We start from the raw sequence: 19,669 nt of genomic DNA on the forward strand, positions 1-19,669 counted from the left end.
ATCTTCATTGCTATTTCTTAAGCTCATTATTTTCTGTCCTGTCCACCATGGATATGGGGAAGAGATGATTCCCTTTCTCTTTGTAACAGAGTTTTATATACCTGAAAAGTGTTAAATGAGAGGAGGAGTTAGGAATACTAAAAATAGCCTCCAGCTGATCAAGTGACCAGTAGGAAAAAAACCCAGATACAAATGCAAAATACATTGGAAAGGAGGCCAAACAGGCAAGTGAATGATAATGATCTGATAATTTGGCTAGACAGAAGGGAACTTGAATAGCAACTGCACATATGTGGCTCGTATTAGGTACCCATGAAAGATATGCATGATTTCTGGCATACTGCATCACAAGCTATTTAGTTTAGCAGTAATTAGTAGTAAACAGTGGTGCAAAATTCTGAAGAATGATTTTTTTTTCTGGAGTTTCAGTGTTTCAGTGTTTAGAAGACTGGGAAGAAAAATGCCCCTCAATTTCTAAGAAATATAGAAACTAAAAACAAGTAAAGCTAAAAATATATGAGCTTGAGGCAAAAGGTGGAAATTAAAGTGTCTAAATTCTAAAGAAAGGTAGGTCATGGAGTTGAAATTCAGTCAAATAATAGTTTCAGAGAAACAGTATTAAAAATAAGGTACTGTTCCACAGAGGTTGATTTGATTGCATCCTAAGGACAAGAATAGATAAAAAAAAAGAAATATTCAGGAAAATACCCACAAACCAATAGCTTCTCCAATAACAGAAGAACAAATACATAGTAAGAAAAAAATTATACATATATATATATATATATACATACAAAAGAATTTCAGAGACTTTTCAAAGTTTCATCCCAAGTGTCAGATTCAAGATTACATTTAACACATTGCAAATAGCTAGAAGCGGAGCTTGTCTGGTTTTCAAGGAACTCAGGCTTTTGGGTAAAATCACAGCAAGTAAAGCTTGAGAGATACTTTCAGAAAGTGAGAAAATAAAGACAGTAACTATCTATACGAAAAACAACCTGTTATTTTGTGCTAATGCAGACAAATTAGCAGGAAACTGCAAATGCAAATCATCACATCTTTAAAGCTGATTCAGTTAAATATCTTGATAATATTTCAGAGATATCAGTTTTTGATGCTGAAGCTCTTATGACAAGGTTGTTTTATCATCTTAAAAAATCAAGTCCCACATTAATTTTGTATATTACAATAATTGTTCTGATTGGCAGAAAGCAAAAAATAACCCAAACCCATTAATTCTTTGCAACAAGACTTTCTTTACTGATAATTTTTCCACTTTTTTATTGTTGGCAATTAAAACCACATTCTGTCTTTTTGCAAGGTGAATAAAAATTAAATATTCATTTAAATAATCTCCATGCTTATGTTCAATATTCCAAAGCTAAAATATTATCAAAGTGTTAAATTATTAAACATAAATTACGAGCCTAAAGCTTTCAACTCATAGAAGTCTCCAGTGTAAGTCATGGCACTGTCATCTGCTAATTAATTTTTACAGTCTAAAGCTGTTGTGGCTAAATATATACACACGCAAAATATCTATAGGAGGGAAGACCTTGAACAGTCACCCATTTTGTAATTATATTTTTTTTTTCCTCTTCTTGGAACTAAATTTCATTCAGTAAAGAAGTTCCTAACAGCAACCTTCCCTTCCCTTAAGAGAGTGGTATTTGATATTTTTAATCTTCAGTGTGTTCTCTTTATTCTCCACTAGTTCCATAGGAGACATTTTAGAAGAAGAATTTGGAAGGATCCAGCCTGCAGTACCTTGTGGTTCCTGTGTGCAGGATCCAGCTGAGTCTTCTGGAAAGGAAAAGAAGGCCTCATTGCCTCCCCATGAGTCTCTACAGAAGGCTATGCAGAGACCTTGATTATTCTGCCTTCCTGCAGGTATGATGAATTTTCTTTGAAAGTGTGTCACTTTTCTGGTACACATGGGGAAGTGTATGCTTCAATGTACCATATTAGTATTTTCCCTCTGATAGAACTGGCCAGATACTGGGAATATATCTGCATAATATATTTAATTTTGCAGTAAAAGAGCTTTTAGACAGAGTCCTGAATACTTTTAAGCCAACTGATTTAAACAATCATAAAGGTTAAAGACCAAATATGGAATCAGTCACTAAGAGAAGCAAATATAACAAATAAAATATTAATTTTATTAATTCTGGTGTGTATATTCCTCTTCAATCTGTATGGTAATAGGATTTACAAATACATATCAAGGCAAAAACAAACATTAAAAGTATTGATTTATCCAATGCTATTGAGTAGAAAAGCACTACAGAGTATAGTGAGCATAAAATACACACAGAGATAAAAGAGCTATTACAATAAGCAAACTGATAGCAAACAACAAACAAGAAAAACACTGCTTTTTAGTCATGCCTTAATGGGATGATTGTATTCACTAGCTTTTCTAAATACAGATTTTCACTTACTGTAAGTAAGCCTTAGGGATATTCATCAGAAAGTGTTTCCAGTAATTAGAACTTTGTGAAGAATTAAAAGACTGACAGTACTGAGCAGCAATGAAAATAAAATTCTAAGGTTCATTCATGAGTGCTCACAAACTGAAATATGAACTCAAGCAAGCAGTCAACTCCTTGGCAATGTCTCAACACCTGCTACTTCAGTAAATCACTGAATTTGAAAATGTAAATGTATTTCTCTTTAGTAAGTGATCATAAAGATTCCTGCTTAATTTATGATTTGAATATATCTCTCCATCCAAATACTGTAACTTCAAGATGTTTTCATGGTAAAATTCATGTATCCATATAAACAAATACAGAGAACAAAGAGAAATGTGAGAGTATTTTGATTATTTGCAAGCTTTACAGTACAAATTGAATTCTACTACCTGTATATAACATGAAAATTAATTTCAATGCACACAATAATATCTTATTGTGAACAGCAGAGTACAGCCAACAGTCCTTACCTGTTACTGTATGACATGGGCTTGTTGAAAAGCGTGTTGACCACTGTTGAGTTTTTTGGGATGAGAGCTATTGTTTTGGTCTGACAGGATGGTAAGCCCCTGAAAATAGCCTACATAAATGGATTTTCTGAATGCTAGGTGTGCTGGGTAAACTGTTCTTTTGGGAGAGAACATTTGTTTACCTTTTGATAATCTGGTGGTTTGGTCTTTTTTAATTCCAGCTGTGGTTTCGGCTGCAGTTGATAGAAAGGACTGAATTAAACGTGAAAACAAAGGCTCTCAGTATTAAAATTAAAAATGGGGGAAAATATCAGTAAACCAAAACCACTGTGTTTTTAAGATTTAGAGATTTTACCAACATGTCATGGGTTCAGCAGTAGCTCATGCTCTGCCAGGGAGGAGGGAGAGATAGGGCGCCTGGTCTGGGCTAGTCGGGGAGGTATTCCATACCACAGCACGTCCTGCTCGGGGAGGGAACTGGAAGCTGGCCAGGAGGGGGGGCGGGGTGAGCTCTCTCTGCCGGGCTGGCCTCGTGGCGGCGGGTGGTATCGTATTCTCTCTCCCTGTTTGTCTCCTCTAACATTGATTTGTTATTGGTACCGGTAGTGATTTCTGTTATACCCTGATTGCTGGACTGATTTTACCTCAATCCGTGGGAGCTGTATTCCTCTGGCTCTCCTTCCCATCCCTCTGGGAGTGGGAAGGTGGGGGGGGGGGGGAGGGAAACAAAGGGGGAACTGTGCAGATTTAGTTTAAACCACGACACAACACTAAGAAAAAAATATTTGTATATGGTGATTTGTGACTCTACCATATGAAATTAAAATAACTTCTTGTCCTTTCTTTTCTGACACCGTATGTCTAAAAGTGTTTGGAGAAGGGAAAAAATAAAAGAAGTGCTAAATCAGTCTGCCTGGTTACCTGGGTCGAGCTATTACAAATTTTATTGTGTGAGTTTTAGGATCAATGACTGTTTTCTATGTCCCTTTCCATTGATTCCCTTCTCTGATTTGTCTTGATGTGAAATGTTTTGTTTGCTTTCCTGAAAGCATCTGGAAGGTCACACTCTCAGGTGTTTAATTCTGCAGAACCCAGCACAGAGCAACATGTGGCGCTCACAGCCCATAGCAACATGCAAACAAGCTCTGACAAGAATGAACTTACAAAGGAATACAGGGAAATGGCACGCAGCAGCATTTTCTAGGCATAGGAAGCTGTCTACCATATAAATTGTTCTTAGGTTTTGCGTGCAATAACGGTATCGCAAAAAAAAACCTTCTCAGCATCATTCTCAAAGTGTAGCTAACCTCCGTAGGAATCTCAGAACAGAGAAACGCTCGAAGTCCAAATACAGTTAGGTAAGCCATTGAAAGGAGAGGGCCACTTGCACAGCAAGTTCAAGCTTGCTCTTGCACAGCACAGAGGTCTTTGGGAGAAGTGTTAGAAGAGGCATTAAATAGTCAGCCCTCTAAAGGCTGCTATTTGGTCTTTTTTAGCCCTTCTGTGCAAGTCAGCGGTGTTCTTGTTTGGACCCAAGTCCAATAAATTATTGGCTGTTCTGAGTTTTAGGTGAGAGCCTGGTCAGACTGGCAGCTGGCCTCTGTCACCTTTGCTGTCCCATCTTGGGCTGTGCGTGGGGGTGTCTGGGGATGTCTTCAGCAGAAATCACTGATGCCTTAAGGGCAGGTAGGGAAGGACAGAAATTAGTCTGGCAGGTGGGATGGACAGCAAATCCCCATCAGAGACCATTAGCAATGGCCAGGCTGGGAAACAGTACTAGCTTTTAAGCTAGTAGACATTTGCAAGACGCTTGTGTCTCTGCATCAGATGCTTTCTGATCCTCTTTATTTTTCTTGCACATGAAGTGTTTGGGACACAATGTCTAAGACATTCAAGAGCGGCGTCTAGGGTGCAGGGTAGCTGTGCAAAGGTTGCAGAGCTGCCCATGTGCAGCTTCAGGCTGACAAAAGATCTAAAATCTTTAAAGAGCAGCTTTTTAGAATTCTCCAAGCCTGCACATTGATAAAGTGGCCTTATTATTTGGTAGCGTATCCTTCTTAAAGGGCAAACACGTTGTCTTTAACCTTTGCTGTATTACTTCATATGGCACTTTTACCTTTGCAGGTGAGTCGAGAAAAAATCCACTGCGTGTTGCTAAATCAATGATAGGGAACTAAAAATGGGAGAGCAGCTGGTGATAGCAGCTACCAGAAGCAACAAACTGCTAAGGTTGCCCATGTCTCATTCACAAGCTTATTCTAGATCTAAACTGCATGAAGCAGTTTGTGTTTCATGCCAGCTAGATGACATGGATTGTAGATTTTTGGCTCTTCACAAGATTAATGGGCTTTAAACTTGAGGCAAAATGTGTTCTAACAGGGTGCTTATACCAAAAAATACGCAGTAACTTTTCTTTTGAGCAGTATTAATCCTGCAGGCTGTTACATGTTCACTCCTTCATCCCTGTAATGAAGATAACCTGCCTCTTGTGGCACTTGGATTAGATCTTCCTGGTGTTTATAAAAGATAACAGAGGTCTCTTTAGGACCCTCTGGAAAGCTCAGCAGCATTAACAATGGTCTCTCTCTTTTATTTCAGCATTTTCAGAAGCTTATGGTTTGAGGTCAGCTGAGGCAAACTGACAAATCTTAACAAATTCTCTGTTGGCATCATTTCTACCTTGGCAACATTTGTTAAAACTAAAGGCTCAAACTAAAAAACTCATATATTTCCTTAAATTGCTTTCAGTTCTTATTGTGACTGAAAATGACTGACAATCTGGAGGGACAAGCTGCCCTGACTTAAACATTCCTATTTAATACAGTGCTGCTAGAAATGTACTTGTTATGAATCTGTTCTTATAAATTGCACTAAATAATTTATGTGCTGATGTGTTTTGGAGTTTAGAAGTCATGACTGCTTCAGCACTATTGTGTGATGGACAGGAAATAAATACTTTGTTTTATGCTGATGCATTCTGAGAGTTGGAGCCGGACAGATTTAAATCAATCTGTGATAAAGACATTGTATACCAGCACATGATCTGGAGTACACGTAAATAGAGAAAAGAAACAATTAAGGACCAGCTGGGGATACAGACACAAAGAATTCTAAAGTAGTAGGCTTTTAAGCTATCAAAACTGCAGGATTAGTGGGTTAGGGATGAATATGAATCCTTGTGGGCTATATACGGACTCTTGGGAACCATTCCTATTCCAAATAGTTTACATCCTTTCTAAAAGTATATAAACTAATACTCTAAACTTCACATATGTATTTACTGATGAGGGCACAAGGGAGCTTTCCTTCTTCAGGTAAAAGCTAGAGACAACCTGGGAAGGCTCTGAGCTGGCACTTTCACACTGAACTTCAAAACAAAGTCGAAATAAGATTCAAAAAGGGACTAGCATCAAGCCCAGTCACTGCTAATACACAAACCAGCTAAGCAAACAGTAAGAGAACTGCACCCAAGAGAACATGAGTTCCTTGTGCCTAGGTGTTTCAGTGACTCTCTTTGCTGTGAGGTTTCAGAAAGTTTGCCAGCTTTATTATAGAAAAGAATTTTATACTATAAAATATGATATATCTATATTGCATCTCTATGTATAATACTACTAGTCAATTCAAGGAACTTAGAAGTTCCAGTTTTGGGGTCCTATATATTGCCTACCCTGCAACACCAGGGCCACATACAATAGTCATTTGTTCAACAGATACTCAGCTTTGTTGGGAATTGTATCCTGTGGTGCCTCCAGATAATATTCTTGTCTGTAGCAGATTTTTCTCACCTGTATCATCTGCTTGCTCCTTCAGGGGGCCATAAAATAGCTCAGAACAATCTAATTCTACTCACAGAGATACTCAGTCTGCTCTGTGGATGGCCAGCATCTCCTGTCAGTGTAGTGGTAGGAAGACATAAGTTACTAGGGCCTCACACGTGGCTGGACACATCAGATTCTGGGGGGTCTTGGTCGCAAGACAAACAACACTAGACCTAGACTTCAGGCTGCAGCACAATCTTTGCTTTTCACAGTCATTTCCTATTCCATAGGGGTTATGTGTGCACTTTTGCGGCATACTGAAACATACCTAAATAACCAAGGTGAATATACTCTTCTAGAGACGAGTTAAAACTGAATTTTGTTTTGTGATTTACAGAGCTAATACTGGTTCCTACAGGGAGCCTATGGACATGGAAACTAATACCAATCTTTGGGTATAATCATGTCCTCTGTACAACTGCTGTGCAAGAGGGAAAGAGGAATCAGATCATCCCACTTAGAATGAGCTAATTCTTGAATCATGGAAAAAGAGTTGTCTGAAGCCCAATCAGACTATGTGACTACCAGTCCTGGGAGCGTAACTCTGCAAACTGGGGAATAAGTGAATGTGCAAATGTGTGAGTTTTGCAAAACCAAATAAAATACACTGTAAAGAAAAGGCTGCCTTGAGATCTTTATGTAGTCATTCATAGACTAAAGGGCAACAGCCCCAGAAGGCTTAAGGGAGCACTGCATCACCTACGAACGTCCACCAGTGTAAGTGGCCAAGGTCTATGAAAACACTTTGAAAGAGCCTCAGGACTGCTGACTCTGATGCTACTGTCCACAGTAATTGCCCCACCATAACATGAGGTTTATTCTCTATGAGGAAACTGTGGGGAACTGCAAGGGCTTCGTAGTAAAGGAGAGAGGTATGACAGAAAAGGAAAGCATACACAGAAGTCGGAAGCAGGGAAGAGATTTGAGTGCACTCACTTTTGTTGGCTTGGGCTGGTGTGTGCTCATCCTCTCATGAGGATTGAGATATCTGGAGCACCTCCTTTCGTGCAAATGGAGAAATTGCTCTTTGTTCCTGGTCAGATGAAACCTGTCCCTCTGGAAGTGGCTTCCAGCCTGAATTAAGGTTGCCCCTTTAGCCCTCCTTTTTTCCTGCTGAGCCCATTCTAGGCTTCCCACTTTTATTTTGGGCTATGAAATTTAGCCATCTTTTTGTCACATTCCTGGTCATTATCGTGGGTGAAGGTTTATTACTAGTGTAGACTGTTTCATATTCCAAGATTTCCAGCAGTTTTTCAACACAAAATCAGAAAATCTTTTAACAACTTACACAGACTTGGCTGCTTTATAACCAGCAATTAAATTAGGCCAAATTAATCTGGGCAAGCATCTTATCTCCAATATTCCTCTACAAGCCTGGAGGAGGTTTTCAGATTATTCTGTGTTAGGTGAAACACAGAATCTGGCACTTTACCCTCTACCAAACAGATGCAATAACATTACATATTTTCTACCTACTTACTTTTATTTACTTTTAAGGATATCAGTGGAAAATGCTGTCAATGGATACATTCTGGCTGATTCCTAAAAGCATGCAGTAATATAAAATATTTATTTTAGAGAGTGAGAGATTTAATTGTACTCAGACACCTCTGGAATCCACTCTCATTCATTTCTGTATGAAAAGCAAACAGACAAAAGTCTAGCTGACAGCTTGCCAACACACTAATTAACTTTCAGCTGCAGCATTCTCAGTTAGACTTTGCTCTCAACCTATACACCCTGCCAGAAAGCACAGCAATGAAATGCAACTTTAAAATATAGAACTATACAGAATATAGAGGGTTCATGGAAATTAAAATGTTCTGCACTTGAACATGGGTTATTCCTTTTTATTATTAATATAGAGAAGACCTGTGTGTAATTCGCTCATGGCTCAGTAACTCAAATTTATTATTACGCCTCTTTAATTCAGGAAATTCAAAGTTCCATTCATTATCCATGTACATAAGTCTCCTCTTTATTGTTCTGCTACTGCATATCTTTCCAAATGTGTACTTTGTGCAGTGGAGTACAGTACAGGTGGAAACTTTCAGTTTCCATTATTTTAGAGACAAAACCTCATGGCTGAGTTACTCTTACAGACCCCTCCACTTTCTAGTGCTTGCTCAAGTGACATTGATGTTATTTAACTCTACCTTTTATGTTTTGCAGAATATTCAAACTTTCCTCTAGTGTTAGACACAAAATGTGTATTTATGAGAAAAGAATTCTAAATGTAAATTACAAATCTAATTCATATTTGTCCTCTTTGTCTTTAACCAAAATTAGCCCCCTCCCACCCCCACATCTGCTCTGCTTCTGGTCTCTTCCCCCCTCCCATCTGCTCCTGCTCTCTTTTCCCTCCTCCCCCATCTGCTTGAACATCGCTACCCCTCCAGGGATCCCTTTTCCTCTGTTTGACTCCCTGTCTCTCAGCTGGCTTTTCCTCTGCTGTCTGAATGAAAAACAATGAAAACAAATATTTATGATGGAGAAAGAAACACATACTATTGCTAGTGAACTTCTGAAAATTCCTTTTCCTGTTCTTTGCAGAGAAAATGGAAAACACTTCTTTGACTTCTTAAGCACAATAATATCATACCACATCTGAGTCTTCTTGGAAGGTTCGGGCTCTTTTAATGGATTCAGTTGAGGCATTGATTAGACAAGTGCCCCAAATGTTTTGCTCACAGTAGGAAGCTTTATTCTTTTGTCTCATTACCATGTCCATTATTAACAATGCCAAATATCAAAAGCATCTCCTCAGTACTGGTCAGACACTATTTTCTTCATCACTTCTGGGAACGGAAAACACAGCTGAACTTGCTTTGATGGCGGCAGGTTCAAGCAATGATGAAACTGCAATTGACATCAAGTTGCAAAGGTCTTTGAAAATGCTCTTTCACACTATCCGTTTTACGTGGGTCCTTTGACTACCCTGCAGTTACACTGGCATGAAAGCAGCACAACAGAGCACAGGGTAGTTCCCTCAATATCAGAGAACTTATTTTCAATTACTTCATTGTTGTAAAGTCTTTCCCTATACACAGTATAATCACTGTGGCCCACACCTCAATTGTTTGGCACTCACTAAGGCAAACCTGTCAAAGCATTGTGGTGTTTTTCAAATATTCATTCATGGAACACAGTTCAGTAACAAAATTTCAGGAAACACTTTTTGGTTTTTATACAGCTTAAAGCAATAACTTATTTTGACCAGTCTTTCTTTTGAATATACCCAAGTATATTCAAGCATCCATTAAGTAAGCCTTAGCAACTCTTGTTTAGGAGTTGCAGTACTGTATTGCAGAAATCAGCCTCAAACTGTTTTGCCTGGAGACCTGTCAGTCTTATTTAACAGAAAACAAAAATAAATATATATATTGTTAGGGGTATCTAGCTCCACAGCTACTGCCTCACATCCCAGGCCAAAGTTAGGTCAGTGGAAATATCCAAAATCATGCAGAACTGAAGAAATTGGCACTGAACACACATGGAAGAAAAATTAAATGACTGAAAAAGTTTTCCATAATACTGTGGCCCATTTTAGGGTAACTTTGTAATTTGAATATTAAAAATATTGTAAAATTTAATTCCATTACCTTTTGGTGTTACTTTATTGGTATGCTAATTGTTTGGATGGTAGATTAATTATATGTCATAAAGTTTATGGTCGTCATATTTCTGGCTAATTTGATTTTAAAAGCTGAATATTGAAGACGAAATGCAGTTTTGTTGCATACAGTTACCTATGTTTCTCTGTCATTCTTTATCCAAGGAAAGGATATGATGTATCTTGGGAGAGAAACCAAAGAAGAATCAGTTTTCTGTAAAAAAGATAGCTCTACTAGGTCCATGATGACTTTGGCAAAAGCAAATGTGCATCTTCAGAGACTCTATGCTCAATTTATAACAGGAGGAATGTAGGTTTTAGTAAAAAAAATATAAATTTATTCTTTAAAGCATATTTCTAATAAAATATTTTATTTTAGACTTTTTTTAGAAATTTAGGGGGATTTAGAAATTTGGATTTTTTTTAGAAATTTTGAAATTGTTTAGAAATTTAGAATTTAGAAATTTAGAATTCCTTTTAGAAATGTTTTAGAATTTAAAAAAAATAATTTGAAAACATTCCATGAGTAATTAGTCTTCAGTTTGTTGTTTCTCTAGCAAATACAGGGAATATACAATCCCTGCAAGCTTAACAAGATTTATGTAATTTTCTTGTATTAGAGCACAGGATTATAGAGAAGGCAGCACCAATGATGTTTTTAACTTTTAACACAAATTCAGCTGCCTGTTTTGTTATGTGGATTTACAATGACTTCATGAATAGCTGAAGGGTCTTCTTACCTGCAAAGTGACTGGAATAAAAAAACTCCAAACTATGCTGCATATTAAATATTAAAATTACTCAATATTTTGTACATTAAGCATCTTGTAACAATTTAAAATATTTAATGAATGTTTAAAACTTACCTGAAAGGTACAGTTTATTTTTTCTATTTCATATGTGCCAGTATAATGATTTGCTGATTGAGTCCCATGGGAAGTGTTCTATAGCTCATTTCATCAGATTGGGCCTGACTGGATATAAGTGATTGCCCAGAAAATCTGTGACAGAACAGGAAATGGGTCCCAGATTACACAATTATGAGTCCTATACTTTTAAATAAAACTAGTCTCCCAACAGAGGCCTCATTTATTGTGGATTTATTCTGAAGTTAAATAATACTGTGAAATTGAACTATCATAAAGTGAATTTTCAAGAAATATATCAATCTGACCTGCAAAGAGAAATTAAAAACCTGATTTTAGGAGTTAATCTGTTTTTTTGCCCAATAGTGTTAAAACAGATAGTTTTTCGTTAAAAGGCATACAAAAGCAAAAAGAGGAAAAAGAAAATACTGTCTAAAGCCTTAATAAGGAAAATGTTCTGTATGGATCTTTTTTTCTTTAACTATATAATTATTATTGTATGTTTTATCTGAATAAACAAAACCACAGTATTTCCAAGGATGAAAGGGCTAAAGACAGTAATCTAAATACAATCCAGTGTGATTGTAAAGCTTTCTCTGACTAGTTTCATCTCCAGATGGTTGGTAGTTTTTATTTCTACATCATTTAGAAAATCCCATTAGGATTCTAAAGCTTTAGTGAGGACTGTAGAAACCTTATCTTTTGGTGTTCTGTATTGAACAGAGCTCCGTATTTTGAACAGCTGAATGTTAGCATCCATTTTGTTATCACTAGGTAAAGGTAACAGCATAGTAATTTGAAAATAGTAGAATCATTAATTCATACAATGGTTTGGGTTGGAACCATCAAAGGTCATCTAGTCCAACCCCCCTACAATGAGCAGGGACATCTTGAACTAGATCATGTTCTATACTTTCCTGTTTTTAAGCATGTATATTGGTGCCACCTGATCTGATGACATTTTTATTTCATACTTTTCTCACAAAACCATTTCTATATAATTTAATATATGGGGGTGGGGGGAGAGGGGAAGCAGAGGAGAGGAGGAGATTTGCCTTTAACCATGAGTCAATTTGGGCCTTATCTCTTATCAGACAAGGAATGATAGATGTTGATTTATAGCTCAATGTCTTGTCACAGGATATCAGTTTGACATATACAGAAAAGATCCATCAATTTTAATAAGTGTTGCCTCTCTATAGAGTTACACAACCCATAAAATTTTCTGTAGGATAAAGATGTAATGATGCTCAATAAGTACTATTTTAGAACAATATTTAAATGCTATAAGATTCAGTTTTGTACCTCTTGGTATAAGAAAGTCAAGATGTTAAACCTGCATATGTTTGTCTGTGCAGCACTTAAATGGAGTAGAAGACCCGTGCTTCTGTAACTTGATATAGCTTTACTCTATTTACCAACAGCAATGAAATCACTGAGGCAGAGCTGAGTATAGAATCAAAATCCAGCTAGGAATATGGGCAAATCTTTTTGCTCCACTAAGTTGAAGTTGGTTTATAGATATTCATGCAATGTGAAGCATATAGCATGTCTAGATATATCTAAATGTAAGAAAACGTAAAGATAAATTTAACTACATTGAAGAAATGAGATAAACATTTGTCCTCTATAACAACATAGCTGGATTTAGCGTTAAGACCTTTTTTTTGAACTTGGCCTTACTAAAGATGCTACACAATCAAATAAGACACTGATCTTTACATATAGCACAACCAACTGTGCATCACAACAAAACTGCTAGTCAAAGCTTCAGATCAGTGAAATTAATAAAGAGCTGTAATATTATCTGCTTCATATATAAGAGGATGACTGTTCCCTGTTTATCCTCACAACACTAGCACAAAGGTATTTAAATATAGTTGTACTAGATGATAATTTTAGGTCATGTCTAACTGAAATATTCTGTTCTATTGTAATTATTCTACTCTAAATAAATCAAGATAAAACATAAATGCACTTTTTGAAGAAAGCAAATGGACACCTGCTTAAAGTGAAGTGTGGCAGGAGAGAACCAAATTAAAACCTTGCACCACTGAATCTTACTGTTTCATCATAGAATCATCTTCAAAGATGTTGTTCTTGACTAAGGACGTGATTGTCTGAAAAGGTGACAAGATATTTTTTAAAGCTCCTTCTTTTACATACTAGAAAAGAAATTCAATATCGTGGATATGTATTTTTTTAATTCTGCTTTTAATGTCAGGTTCTTTGCTATTTTGTCGATCTGGAGAAGCAGAAAAAATGTATGCAATTAACTTAAGTTTAGCTCTATGACTTCGATTTTTAAAATCAGATAGACTCTGTGAACTTTTGATGTCTACAGCTAAAAATAATATATATTGAATATTTCTGAATAAATAAAATTCGAGGAATCAGTTAATTGACAGTCCCCAGCTCAAAACAAGGTTTGAGTAAATTATTCAGTGTGAATTATTAGCTCAGCTCTCTTCATTATACCTTTGGTTTGCTTGGTTACTACTAAATAGACTTACCCAGAATATGGTATTTTCAGGGACTGAAACAGGTGTAAAAAGGTGACCTTACCTTACACCATCAAATTTAGGAGGCCTTGAGTTATGAAAACTTAATCCTCTTTCTCTTTGAAAAGATCATAATCTACTTTTTTTAACCAGAAAAACTTTCATTTCTTTTTTTTTTCTTAGTATGTAACATATGCAAATCAATGGCAGCAGTCAGCAATCATAAGCAACCTTAACATAACAAATCAATGAGAACAAGCAATAGATTTTAAAATATTTTTAAAAAACAGACTGAAGATTTAACTTTTGGTATTCACTTATAAACAGCAATAGGGTATTAAAACCCTCCTAGTTTTTTTTAAACAAAACTCCTTTTTAATTTTTAATTTTCTGAGTGTGAGGTACAGATTATTTTACTATTTTCAAATACTAAACATAATCAAGTTTCATGTTTAGCTGAAAGTACGTATGAGATGGCTGTGGAAACAGAAGACTCAATGATTTGGATGTTATAGAATTAGACTGCACAACATTTCTATCTCATATTTTAAAGGATAGTCTCTTCTTATATAAAAACAAAGATCTTGTTGCTTCTTAGTTAATTAACTTGTGAATTTTAAATGAGAATTAGGTTTGGAGAGGGCATAAATGGACTTAAAAACCTGCAGCAGCTAGTGCCAGCCTCTGTTAAGCAATAATCTTTTAAACCTTAGATAGTCCAGCTCTGCTTCATGGACTTCTTGAGGCTGACAGGGTTTGAGCTGAAGGCAAATGTCAAAAAAAAAAAAGGGGGAACTATTTTGTCTCCATCTTAAAAGATCCTTCCTGTGTTTATATAATACAACAGGAGAAGATGACATTCAGAAGGTGACTTTAAATAGGGATTAAAAATACTCTTTTTAATATCTTTGTTTTTGAAGATAGGTGCAGTTACATCAATTCCTCAGAGGCAGTCAGCAAAAATGGTGCTGAAAAAAAAAGCTGAAATGCTATTTTGCAGGTTGTATACGATATTTTATGAAATAGTGAGAGACATAATCCTGAATCATAAAATTATAGAATGATTTGCATTGGAAGGGACCTTAAAGATCATCCACTTCCAATCCTGCTGCCATGGGTAGGGGCACCTTTTACTGTACCAGGTTGCTCAAAATCCCATCCAACCTGGCCTTGAACAACCAGGGATGAGGAATCCACATCTCTAGGCAACCAGTGCCAGTACCTTACCACCCTCACAGTCAATAACTTCTTCCTAATATCTAATCTAAATCTACCCTCTTTCAGTTTAAAGCCAATCCCCCTTTTGCTGTCACTACATGCCTTTGTAAAAAGTCCCTCTGCAGCTTTCTTGTAGGCACACTTTAGGTACTGGAAGGCTGCTCTAAGGTTGCTGGCTTCCCAGAGCCTTATCTTCTATAGGCTGAACAACCACAGCTCTCTCAGCCTGTCTTCACATAAGACATGCTTCAGCTCACCCACCATCTTCATGGCCTTCCTCTGGATTTCCAACAGGTATATGTCTTTTTTATGTTGCAGGCCCCAACACTGAACACAGGACTGCAGGTGGTGTCTCACAAGAGCAAAGCAGAGGGAAAGAATCACCTCCCTCAACCTGAGGATCACTCTTGGTACAGCCTAGTGTTGGGTTGACTTTCTGGGCTGCTAGTGCACACTGCCAGCTCATGGTGAGTTTCTCATAGACCAACAACCCCAGGTCTTTCTCCTCAGGGCTGGTCCCAGTCCATTCCCTGCCAGTCTGTTTTTGTACTCAGGATTGCCCAGACCCAGGACTTGTCCTTGAACTTGATGTTTGCACAGGTCCACATCTCCAGCCTGTCCAGGTGCCTCTGGATCGCATCCCTGCCCTCCAGAGCATCAACTGTACCACACAGCTTGGTGTCACCAGCAGACTTCCAGTTGAGGGTGGACTTAATCTCACTGTCTATGAGGCTGACAAAGATTTTGAGCACTGTCAGTCCCAAAATTCTATATGCCCTCCTAATGACAAACACCTTATGATTGAGGAAGGCTTAGGTAAAGCAACTGAGCCAAGAAAGAACAATGGTGAAAAAATGCATTTTGCTTTCAAGGTTCTAACTCTGTATGCACATTACTTTTTTTTCTTTTCAGAGGAATATAATAGGATGTTGTCATCTGAGTTAGTAGTTTGACTTCTGCTTAAAGATGGTAATAGTTATACTTTTTAAAAGCAATAGTAATAGCCTTATCTGGTTAAAAGTTGTGTAGATATGCAGAGACTGTAGTCCCTGCTGTTCAGAATTTGCTTTTGGTCACTCTTGGTCATATAACTGGCAATACAGCTGTATGAAACAAGACACTGCCCCAGTTGGAATGCACCAGAGAAGAAAATATTCTCCTGAGCTGAGCCAGGTGCAGGATGAGACCCTCATTTCTCAGCTAATACAACCACCACCTGAGAAAGACAAGTTGAAGGATTAGGAAAACAAGAGTGCTTGCTTAACTGCTTTGGCAGGTGCTGGCAATCAGCCTTAACTTGCTTTAATGGCTGTTTCCTGAGGGTTACTGAAGTTGCTCTGTTTCTTCTGGAGTCAGAACTTGGTAGGAATTGACTCAGTTACTGGGGGGGGGGGGGGGTGGTTGCAATCCTGCCTTTTGCTACGGCCAATGTAGTCTGTAGCACTGCCCCTGCCACTAATCTACTCACTTTTCTGTCACTTTGTTTTCTTCATAATCAAGAAAAGATGTGCATGCATTTTGTGCATTAGGTATGTACAGTACAAGAATGTGTATTCATATTGTTTGCTGAGGCTGCTCAATTTATTTTAAAAATATCTACTACTCTTCTGCCTGTAATTTAGGTTCTTTTTTTTCACAGTAAAAATCTTGTACAAATGTTAACAAAGCTGCTGTCAGTCACTGACTGATTCTGTGTTTTACATTCTGCTTCCAACTTGGCATAAATCCTAAAATTAATAAAATGATGTAGTTCTCTTGGTAATTAAAGCAAGATGATTATTCTACAATAATAATCCTCTTAAATAGTGAGGCATATAAACAATGAAAAGATAATTCTTTGCTTAGCAATTTAATATATTGGCAAATAAAAAAAAAAAAAAACAAAAAACAAAAAACAAAGCCAGATTACTTTTGAATTGATAAACAAGTAATCCTGTTTGTTTCAGTCAGAATAATGAATCTCTATTTGGGTAACAAATAAGCATTTGGCTTGTGACCCTGAAGGTATAAGGTAAAATTTGGATAGTCCATTCATTCAGAAAAAAATATTTTATCAATGTGCTGATTCTGAGCCTAAAGCATACACCATAGCTAAGGATAAAAATCTGTTTCATCCTCCTAACTTCATATTTCCTGATAAATGCTAAACAAATAAAGGTGTGAAGGATATTTTATCTGTAAAACTTCTTTTTTCCTTTTTTTTCTAATCCTAAAACTTACAGCTAAGCTGTCTGTGCTATAAACATTACACAGATCACAGCCATTTTTTTGTAAATGTATGTTTGATTCTCGTTTTTTATCTTGGAAGAGCAGAGCAAGTTCCTTAACACAAGCAAAATTACTTCTAGTGCTGAGGCAATCAGCCTTAGGCATGAATGCTTCCCAGAGGTAAACAGCTATTTGCTGAGAGAAGAGAATGGGAGAAGGAGCTGGAGCAGCTGCTGTGGTGCATGATGTGGATATGAGTATTTTGCTACCCATTACTAACTGAAGGGGGAGAGGGGTAGAGAGGGGACTAAAGGGTTTAGCAGTCCCATTCACACAGGTGCTTTGCAATGGAGCTCAGTAATTATAGTGATGTGGCATACTGAGGCCAGTTGTTGTAGGGGCATGGAGAAAATGCAAAGCTATATCTAAAGTCCAATGCAAATCAACTGCATGGTCTATATGCAGCATGTCCCACCCTTCCTAGGTAGCTGTGTGAGCAGAAAGCCAAGCATATCCTATAAACCTGTTTGTTGGCACGACCCAGTGCAGAGACCACAGCTCCCATATTCCTTAGCTGTGGTTGATGTTCAGATTTTGATGTTTAAATATTTATGGTAATAATCTATTTTATTATCCATTATGTCTATAACACTGACAAACTAAGTAGAAATATAAGGGAATGTGGTTGCTAATAAATCATATAAATGATTTATTTATCATGTCTCACACAGAGATCAGAGAAGGTGGGTTGTTGGTTTTTTTTCTTCCAAAATCTTTGCTTCTTGTGTAAATAGGATCACACAAGGTAAAAAGAAAAATAAAAAGGATAGGTAATGGTCAATTTCCCATCAGCCAGGACGGTGGTGGTGCAATTGCCAACAGTACTTAGAAATACCTGAAAAATTGATTCATACTGAAACTAATGCAGTGGTGAGGTCTATCATGAAGCCTAAAGAGAATAAGCTTAGGTAGCCCCGTGTGGTCTGTTTAGGCTTCAACATTTTTCCTGTTCAAGTAAATAAGTATAAATCATTGCTATCTTGTTGCAATCCTTTTCTGAAAATAAAAGGCAGTACAGTGGGAGGGAGCTGAAACAAACTGTCACCTGGAAATCCCAAGTCACATATTTATCACTTCCGTGTAGAGTTCTTTCTCCTTATACCACAGATTACTGTTTTTGGAGCAAATGAATATATTTGTCCTATCTATTCTGGGATGAAATCACAGTTAGATTTTATTCATACCCTCTAGAATAGGTTAAGGTTTTATGTTTACATTATTCAAAGAAACACTTAGGTTTACAGAAAGCAAGAGGAGCTCTGCTCTGGGGAAGCTCCTTAAATGGACTCCTGCATGCTGAAAAGCTTTATTATGCCTACTAGTTTTCTGTTTCCCACTCTTGGAATCATTTTCTTTGATAATTCATGTGAGTTTTGAATGTAGAAATGGACATACTGTCTCTCAACAGGACTTATTTAATCCAGTTCCTGATGTTATCATCACTGACAGCTTTTAGGGAAGCAGCTGTAGTTTGATTTATATTCTCAAAGAATTTGTTCTGTCAAGGAACATTTCCAAATATGTTGGGACACATAAGCCCTTATCAAAAGGGATCCTTTATGAAGTATAAAATGATAGGATCAAGGGATTGCATATGTTTGACACATTTCTGATTTAAAACAATGTATGTAACCCTTTGGGTTCTTAAATACATTTTTGTCTATTCCAATCAGTCTTAAACCAAAAGCCTTTGAAGACTATGCTAAGGGTGGTAAGTAAAGTCAACTTCTCAGGTGAACCTCTCAGGGAGCAATTAGATTGATTAATTTTATGTAATTCATTTCCATATCTAGATCCTGGCAAAACATATACAAGGCTTAAATATTTCCATTAAAGTTCATGCTATATAACTTAAAGACTTAGTTACCACTGCTTACATCTTTAACCATGAAAAGTTAACGATATTCAGTATGCTAGTGCCTCAATGGCAGCTCTTAAATCATAAAAATAAAATTGTCTTAATAGGTTATATCACTCACAACTCCCTCTGACCACTTTTCATGCATTTTTTGAGTGAAAAAATTGCACCACTTTGTGAGGTGGTACAACTTATGGGTCAATGATGAGAGCCTTTGAAAAGATATTATTTTCCTTGCAAAAGTCCTTCTACAAGTTGTAACTCCTATGGTGTAATAAATCAAAATGGAACTTTTGTGAAGACCTACTCTAGAAAATTTTATTGTATAGAGGTTACTAGTGATGGTGCATGCAAAATTATTATTTTAAGATGCTTAGGAATAGCAACTTCCCTGATAAAAAGAAAATATATAAACAGTATGAAGTGGCTTTGTTCAATTACAATTTATAAAATTATTTTATTATCTTTCAAGTAAAAGATTGTATAGAGACCTATTAGTCACACATCTGACCTCACTTACATTACCTTACAACTGCAATTGTTTATGTTATTCTGGATTTATGGTAGTATAACAGAG

Source organism: Melopsittacus undulatus, chromosome 6, assembly GCF_012275295.1.
Source record: "Melopsittacus undulatus isolate bMelUnd1 chromosome 6, bMelUnd1.mat.Z, whole genome shotgun sequence".
In the NCBI taxonomy this organism is placed as follows: Eukaryota; Metazoa; Chordata; class Aves; order Psittaciformes; family Psittaculidae; genus Melopsittacus; species Melopsittacus undulatus.